We start from the raw sequence: 8,991 nt of genomic DNA, 5'->3' as shown, positions 1-8,991 counted from the left end.
ATATATTATATGGTTTCCTCAGTTATGAGATATCAATTAGTATTTGGGCAGTACTGATATAAGTTCCCTTATGTGGGATGCCCCGTCTTATATTTTGAAAATGTGTATTTCCATTTTAAAACTAATTGCAAATTTATTTATGATATTGTCTATTGTGCAATCTCTTATCCCTTAGCAGACTAAAATTTGTGTATAGTAAATAAATAAATAAAAAGGCCAGGTTAAATTGGTTTAGTCCATTAAGGGTGGTAATCCTCATTTTAAACCAAATATGTTGGAATGAATGTATAACCACCAAAGTGGTGCAATCATGATAACTTGGATGGTATTAAAATATGGGTGCAATTGGCATACGGATGCATCCGTAGCTGTAGAGGTAAGGTGCGCCTTCAAATTTTATCATGGTATATAATTTTCATGTAAAATGTTCTTAGGATTATCTCAAAAACTATTTTTATATCTAATTATAAAATTTTAAATTTCAAAAATGGTTAAAATCAAGTAGATCTATAAACATATGAAAATATTGAAAATGGATAGTGTACATAATATGTTGTAAAATGCGCTATTTCTGAGACTTAAAATGTTTTATTTTTCATGGTCATACGTCTCAATGTCGAAAAGATCAATCAAAGGGTTTCTCAACACTAAAACTACCTTTTTCGATGGATTTTTTAGGTGCATCAGTAGCTCTACATTATAAGGTTGCAACCTTATATAAACTTTTTCCTTAAAATATTTGATGATTCTAAATACTTTTTTTTATTTGTTTTGACTAAAAATAAAATAAAAAAAATTGTGTGAATCATCAAGGAGCCCACAAATTGGCGTTGAGCCCTTACCGATAAAAATCAAACCCAATTGAGGTTTTTTATTTGTACGACTTGGAGAAATAGGGTGGTTGGTGTGAGCAATGTAGACTTAGACGGTGTTAAACCCAAAGGAGTAATGTTTTCGTTATCTATAGTGTTTGTGATCAACCAGCCCTGTAGTGGACATAAAGATTGATTGTTCACTAATTTAACGTGTCATAATCTCGGCCCAATGGAGGGGTTATGATGATGCATCGGTTTACCAAAGGTAATTGATTTTAATGAAATGTTAATTACTCAATTTTATGAATAAATACAATTTTGTGAGCATAATAAATTTAAAATCATGGCAGCCATAAATCCCTATGCACTTACTGGATACTTAGCCTGAATCAGTGTTATCAAAACCGGCTAATCTAATAAGTAACCACCTGGTTAGATTGGAACCGGCAAAATTTTACATTTTTTCTTTTAAGAATTCGAATTCATTTCGTCGTTGATTCAAAAAATTTACCGCCCAGGGGATTCAAACTTGAAACAAGTCTTTTATTATTAGACCCACTAACCAATACACCATTTACTACTTAGTTAACAAAAAGAATGGCCTATATTATATATAACTTATGTTTTTCTTCATTTTCTTTAAAACAATAAAGAGTTGGTCAAGTCGATTTTTTTAACATTATTTTAATATTCTTTACATTATGGAAAAGAATAAAAAAAAAAATTATCAATGATACTTTTATATTTTCCCATCTTTTTTAAAAAAAATTAAAATCCATTTTTTTCATGAATTTTCAACTTCATTTGAGTGTGTTTTGTTTTAATCACATTCTATATGCTTTTCATATTTTAATAGATTTTTTTTTTGTATCTTTTTTATTTTTTTAACACTATTTTTATCGTACGAGACTTGCCTGGTTAGACCGATTGAATCGGCCGGTGTACAGGTTAGACCGGTTAAATCGCTTCCAGGCCCATATCTTGTTAACCGTTCCAGTTCGATTTTGCAAATACTGCTCCAAACGGATCTAACTTCTTTGATTGGATGATAAAGATTGAGATCACTCTAGGCATTTTGGATCTTGATTTAGCTTTATGTGAAGATGAACGTCCCAAACCTAACAATGAGAGCACTACTGAACAGAAAGCTAAATATGAGAAATAGGAAAGGTCTAACAAGATGAGCGTCATGATTATGAAGAGGTCTCTATGTAAGACTATATGTGATGTTATTCCTGATAAGAATAATACTAAAAGTTTCATGGCACATGAACAATTTGCAGGTCCCACTAAAGCGTTGGCAAACACCCTTGTGACAAAGTTATTGACCATGAGGTATGATGATCACAGCTCTATTATGGGTCATATTATGCAAATGATTGATATCACAAATAAGTTGAAATCTATGGAGATCTCAGATGGTTTTCTGGTGTTGTTCATTTTCAACTTTTTTCCTGCACAGTATGATAAGTTCAAGCTTCCTTAAAATACTCAGAAGGAAAAGTAGAGTTTGAATGAAATTCAAATTATGTATGTTCAAGAAGAAGAAAGATTAATCAAAATAAGCTAGAAGTTGCCCATTTCGCCGAGACTAACTCAAACAAAAAATGAATTTTTAGAGCATCAGAAAATAAAGGTTATAAGACCCATGCAAATTATCAATCAAAGGGGACGACAACTCCAAAAAATTGTCGAAAGGAAAGAAACTACAACTTTTGTAAGAAGAAAGAGAATTTGAAGATAAATTGCCTCAAATATAAAAAGTGGTTGGAAAATAAAGGTATCCATCAGCAGTCAGAGGCTCATTGATAGAGAATGGAGGCTTGTGATGGCAAATGGGGTTGACGGAAAAATAAATACGATATGAGTAATTAGGTTAATTCTATATGGTAGTTTTGTAGTTGACCTGAGAGATACTCTTTATGTGCCAGTTGTTGGGCATAATCTTATATTAATATAAAAATTAGATATTTATAGTTTTAATTTAATTTTGGCAATGAAAATTACTTCTTATTTCATTATAAGTGTATTGTGAGTTCTGGAAAGTTATGTGATTGTCTCTATAAATTGAATTTGGATTCTATTGTTTGTTGAATGTCTTTTATCCCTTCATATTGTAATGTGAAACATACAAGTGAATGAGAATTCTTTTATCTTGTGTTATGGGAGGCTAAGGCATATTTCAAGAGAAATGCCTAAGAGATTAGTCAAATAAGGAGCATAGTTTGTAACTCAAATTTCCATATTTCTATACCAAGAGCCCTGAAAACTATTGTTTATCATGTTTTAAGTAATAAAAAAAAAGGGGCTATACTAAAGGCCTTATTTGAAGTTATGAACCAATAGGAGACCTAGTTTAAGACATTAACATCTATGAGGATGCCCTTGCAAAAGCCAGATTTTATAAGCCTTTTTGAAAGAAATTAGATTTAAGGTCTATAAGTTGTTACTTTTTAGGTCTTCTGGATTTGTGGAGAATCTTGTGGACAAATACATTTACCTCAAGTTCAGTGGGAGTAGATTCACTATTTTGGTTTTATATGTGGATGACATTCTACCACCCAACAGTACATTCATATGTTGCATGAAATGAATATTTTAAGATCTTTGATATGAAGGATTTGGGTGTAGCTTCATGTGTGATTAGAATAAAAATTCATCAAGACAGATCTCGAGGGATTATGGGACTATCACAAAAGACATATATTGAGAGGGTGCTCAAAAGGTATTATATACATGATTTTTCTCCAAGTATAGCAGTAAAAAATTACAATATCCCAAAAAATAACTTATATAGGAAGAATATGAAAAATATTCCTTATGTATTAGTTGTGGGAAGTTTAATGTATGCTCAGGGCTGCATCTGTCCAAATATAGTTTTTGTGGTCAGTATATTGGCTAGATATCAGAGTAACCAACAGCTAGAACATTGGAAAGCGGCTAAAAGAATAAAGACGTATATGTAGAGGATAATAACATTATGCTCACATAAAGTAAATCTGATCATCTTGATGTGATTGGATATTCAGTTACATGTTTTGTTGCCTATCCAGATGATAGGAAATCCACATCAAGTTATATCTTTATGATGGCTGGTGGAGCCGTTTCATGACAGAGTCGTCGACTATGGTAGCAAAATTTGCAGTTTGCTATAAGGTTACTAAGCAAGTTTTGTAGTTGCAGAATTTTATCTCAAGGCTTCAGGTTGTAGATTTTATTTCCATGGCACTGAGAATTTTCTATGATGATTCCGTTGCAGTTTTTTTTACTTAAAACAACAAGAGCTTGGACTTATCCAATCATATAGAAATTAAATATCTTGTTGTAAGGGAGAAGGTAATGAAACTTGTAGTGTCCATTGCGCACATCAGTACAAAATTGATGATTGTTGTTACCTTGACCAAGGGTTTGAGTCCCAAATGGGTTGTAGAACATGTTGCTCATATGGATTTGACTAACACGTGGGATGCACTTGGTTAGTAGGAGTATATTGCTAGCATACAATATGTGACACTCATTCAGTTTAATGTATGCGTATTGCATGCATCAAAGTTCATGTTTTATAAGTATACATAAGGATAACAGGATGCAAAGTTTTTTGGCCTGTTTTTAGGTGGGATATAGATTATACCATATCATAAAGTTTTTGTTCACCATAAAAGTTAAATGTTGGAGACTTATAAAGAGTGTTAGTGCTAATATTATAACCATGGAATGACAATGTGTTATTTATAAAATACTTACAATTAGCTTTCATGATTTGGTATTAGAAGTTTCACTTTTCAAAGTCTTGATTTTGAGGGAGTATTTTACGTTTGCTTAAATTGATGATGTATTTTTAGTTATAATTATTATTAGCCCAAGTGGGAGAATGCTAGGAAATATCTCCAATTTGTGGTGTAACAATAATTGTATAAGGGTAATATTATCCACAATTTAAGTGAGTCGATTATCCAATATTCAGCTAAAGATTAGTGACGTCTCCCCCACTCTCTCGTAAAGATAACTACCAATGATGAGTTAGGTTAAAGGAAAGAAACATAATAAAGAAAGATATAAGGTGATGGTCTTAACTCTTGCTAATTCTCCATAAGAAAGTTTCTCATCAAGCTTGAAGGAGAAAAGAGGTGAAGGCCGATCTCATTCAAATATAAGAATGACAAGATGTTTTATTTTATTGTTAAATCATGGAAGGTATGTTTATAATTACTGTTTTATTTTGTTTTTGGTGATCATGAACAACGATTCAAGCAAGATTAACATGTTTTTCAGGTTCTTAAATATGTAAATTTGTAGTTTATTTTTACAATTGTCGCATAACATAATGGGGGCTTAGCGATTCAAGAAAAAAAGAAGCTTAGCGATTCAAGAAAAAAAGAATTGTGCTACATTTGGTTTGAAAAAACATGGAATTCTCATTTAGCTAGAAACAAAGTTTCCTTTGCCTGATCAGTGGAGGTGAGATTTTTCTAGGGAAGATATCAAGATGGTATGGTTTGATAGATAATGGTGCTTTTGGGGGCATCTATCTTGTTTAGGGCCTTCTAGTTTTGTTTCAATTGCTTTGATATCAGCTTCATTGGTTTTGAGAGCTCCAATTCAAACTTTGGATGTATTTAGAGTTCATTGGCCGAATATCTATTTTTAGACCTTGAATCCTAATTTTTTTAAAACCAAATGATCAATGATGAGACAATTGATTTAAATGTTTTCTAACCGCACAATTATAATTTTCGGTAAGTTTTGAGGTGAGACTTTACTCTCTTTTTTTTTCTATAAAGCCTCAACATTATTTTAACCTTCTACAAAATTTTAATGGGGTAACATTAGGGGTTTTGGCCATGAAATTTTGGGGGAGTGTTTGACAAATATGGAACCAAACGATCTGTCCACTTAGGCAGGGAGACAAATGAGGAGTTCGAATTATTAATGCATATTTTAATTTAATAATTAAATTATAAAACAATAACTGGCGTTTTCCAAGTAATTGAATATTTGAAAGATACAAATTCTAATCTAATAATTAAATTATAAAAACAATCACTGGCCTTTTCCAAGCAATTGAATATTTGAAAGGAAAACTTTGTTGATGGCTTCTATTCAAGACGTGCCACGGGTCACATGGACTCTTCCTGCTCGTCCTAGGGCGGCCACAATCATAAATCCCAAGCTTGGTCGTGTTATTAAACATGAGGCTGGCTATGTTTGAAGTTTACGCCCCAAACAATAATCTATTGATACAACATAACCATCTACAATCATAATCGTTCCGGAAATAGAAAAGATTATATCTAAGACAACAAACAATTTCCTTAAACAATTATTCTAACTTCCAATTAAGTTTCTCTCGTTAACTTACCTTTTGTCACTTTTATTAAGGGAGAATTTTTTTTTTTACTTTATGCTCAAACAATAATATATCCTTAACTACTCGATTTCAAATCCAACGGGCAATTATGATTGTGATCTCAAAAAATAAATGGCTTCATTGTCACCTCTTTATTGTAAAAAATAAATGGTCTGCTTTTTATTGATCTTTTGGTATTTGTTTTTCAATACATATACATATAGTCCATCTTCTGAGACATATATATATATATATATATATATATATATATATATATATATATATATATATATATATATATATATATATATATATATATATATATATATATATATATATATATATATATATATATATATATATATATATAAAGGAGTGATTTTGAGTACTTTTCTTTGGATTTTACCTTGTTGAAAAGTCTCAGCTTTGGAACCGCCAATGGGTGATCTAAAAGTCCAACTTTGAAATCACATGAAACATGTGTTCGAAAAAATGTATATTTACTTTTGAATTGTCCAACACTTAAATTCTACTTTACTTTTTCATTTTATACCATTTGAAAGTTGAACTTTTGAACTGCTTAAATACATGTCTCTATAGTTCAACTTTCAAACAACCAAAATATGTAGCTATTTTTGTGTGTTGGGCAATTCAAAGGTCTAACTTTCAACTGGGGAAATGAGAATAAAAAAACTCAAGAAACAAAAACTCAAAATACTAGGTCCAAAAATATGGAAAGTGCAATGTCTTTTTTTTTCCAGTGGGTACTTTAATTTATCTATTTTCAATTGTAGCACAATGTAAATGGATTTTCAAGTTGCGAACGATTAATATCTCTCTCTAAGAACATTGTGCTTATTTTGAAGTTTCAACAAGGAAAATGCCCTTAAAGTCACTTGTCAAATTCCACTAAAAATTATAGTTTTGCCTTCAAAAAACCTTCAAATTGATCATCTCAATATTGACAATTATGAATATGAGAAAAGAAAAAACATTATTCAAATTGATCATCTCAATATTGACAATTATGAATATGAGAAAAGAAAAAACATTATTCAAATTGATCATCTCAATATTGGCAAAATATGAAAAAAGAAAAAACATTTGGACGTTAAGCCGCAAATTTTATAATCAAAATCGTGAATATAGGATTTTAGAATAATCAAAATCAATTGTGAGTGTATAGGAGACTTCAGAAATAGGGGTTTTCCATGCTCCAAGCGTTTTTCTAATGAAGCTAGCGGTAAGGCTTTCACAGATCGATGGCGTTGAAGTTATGGAGCTTACACCTTTTATCTTGCACACTAGTTTTCACATTTCTTCGATGTGGGACAATTTAACTTTCCATGTTGGTCGATTAAGATAGAGATACAATAAGAGATCCAATTTTAGGTTGAGATGCGGGATGCTGTTTGATGGAACGAGAGATAATGATAGCTCATCACTTTGATATAAATTATTTAAAAATAAAATACAACCTCTTTAAACTTCTAATTTTGAAAATTAATATACAAAATCAACCCCCATGATACTATTAGACACAATCTCATCCATCTATTCCTTTCAACCACTAACCACCTTGCTAAAAATATTTGATGCCATTGAAGCTAATAAAAACTCCATCTATCGTACCAATCCGGGTTTTGAAAAACAAGTTTTACTGTAATATTTTTTTTAAAAAAATACTATTAGCTCAAGGGATTTAAAAAACAAGTTTATTTCTTTAAGGAACCCAAAAGACTAGATTTTTTCGAAATTATAGTATGTTTTAAAAAATTATTACTCATTCTAATAATTTTTGAATCATGTTTATTATAATATAATAATTAATAATTGTACATGAACCAAATTTTGTATTTTATTTATTAATTTTTTTGCATATAAATTATGTAATGTTTTATTTTTTTATAGTTGTTTTATAGGAAAGCAACGTCTTAGTATTAATCTATTTTTACAAAGTAATGAAAGTATATAATGCACCAATCCTAATTTGTTTTATAAACTAACAGAACACTATTTTTAAAGATTTATAATGATTTTTTGAAAAAAAAATTGAGACAAAAATTGTCAATTCTGCCGATTCCCCAATCTGATTCGGGTATTGGTGTGACCGATTTGAATCACCAATCCGTTTTTTTAAACATTGAAATTCTCTCATGCAACTTTTGCATTGAATAAACTTCATACCTAATAAACTAATACTATTAGGTGTACTATTAGGTGGGGATGGGTGCGCTATGAATGAGAGGGGTATATGCCCAATGGTGGCATTAAATTATAACGATAAAAAAGAAAGAAAATTTATTAAAAATAATAATTGTTTGATAGGGCCCACCACCCCCTAATACTCTTAGGCTATTATCTAATCGGGATTAAAAAAATTAGTACTAGCTCATAGGATATTAAAAAATAATAATACTAATACTGATTTATTGAACATTAAAAACAAATACTAGTTTATGGGATATTTTAAGAGAGAAAAATAACACTAGCTCATATCACATTAGAATTTATTTCAAGTTGCTTTATCAATTATCCCATATTGCAAATATGAATTTCTTTATTTATTTTCCTAATTTTATTGAAATATGATTGCAAATTTATGTTACTAAATTATGTATTTCTATCAAGACTAATTATTATACATTAGATTTATTTATTTGTGAGGGTCATACCCTTGTTTTTTGAATCATGCTTATTATAATATTATAATTAATAATTATACTAATTACAATAATAATCAAATATTTTATTTTATTTATTAATTCATTTAGATTATAATTATGTAATGTATTATTTTTTGTTATAGTTGCAAATTAGATTTTTAAA

This window comes from Amborella trichopoda, chromosome 4, assembly GCF_054954075.1.
Source record: "Amborella trichopoda isolate Santa Cruz 75 chromosome 4, AtrichopodaSantaCruz75HAP2 v2.0, whole genome shotgun sequence".
Lineage (NCBI taxonomy): Eukaryota > Viridiplantae > Streptophyta > Magnoliopsida > Amborellales > Amborellaceae > Amborella > Amborella trichopoda.
This window is presented reverse-complemented; position numbering follows the sequence as displayed.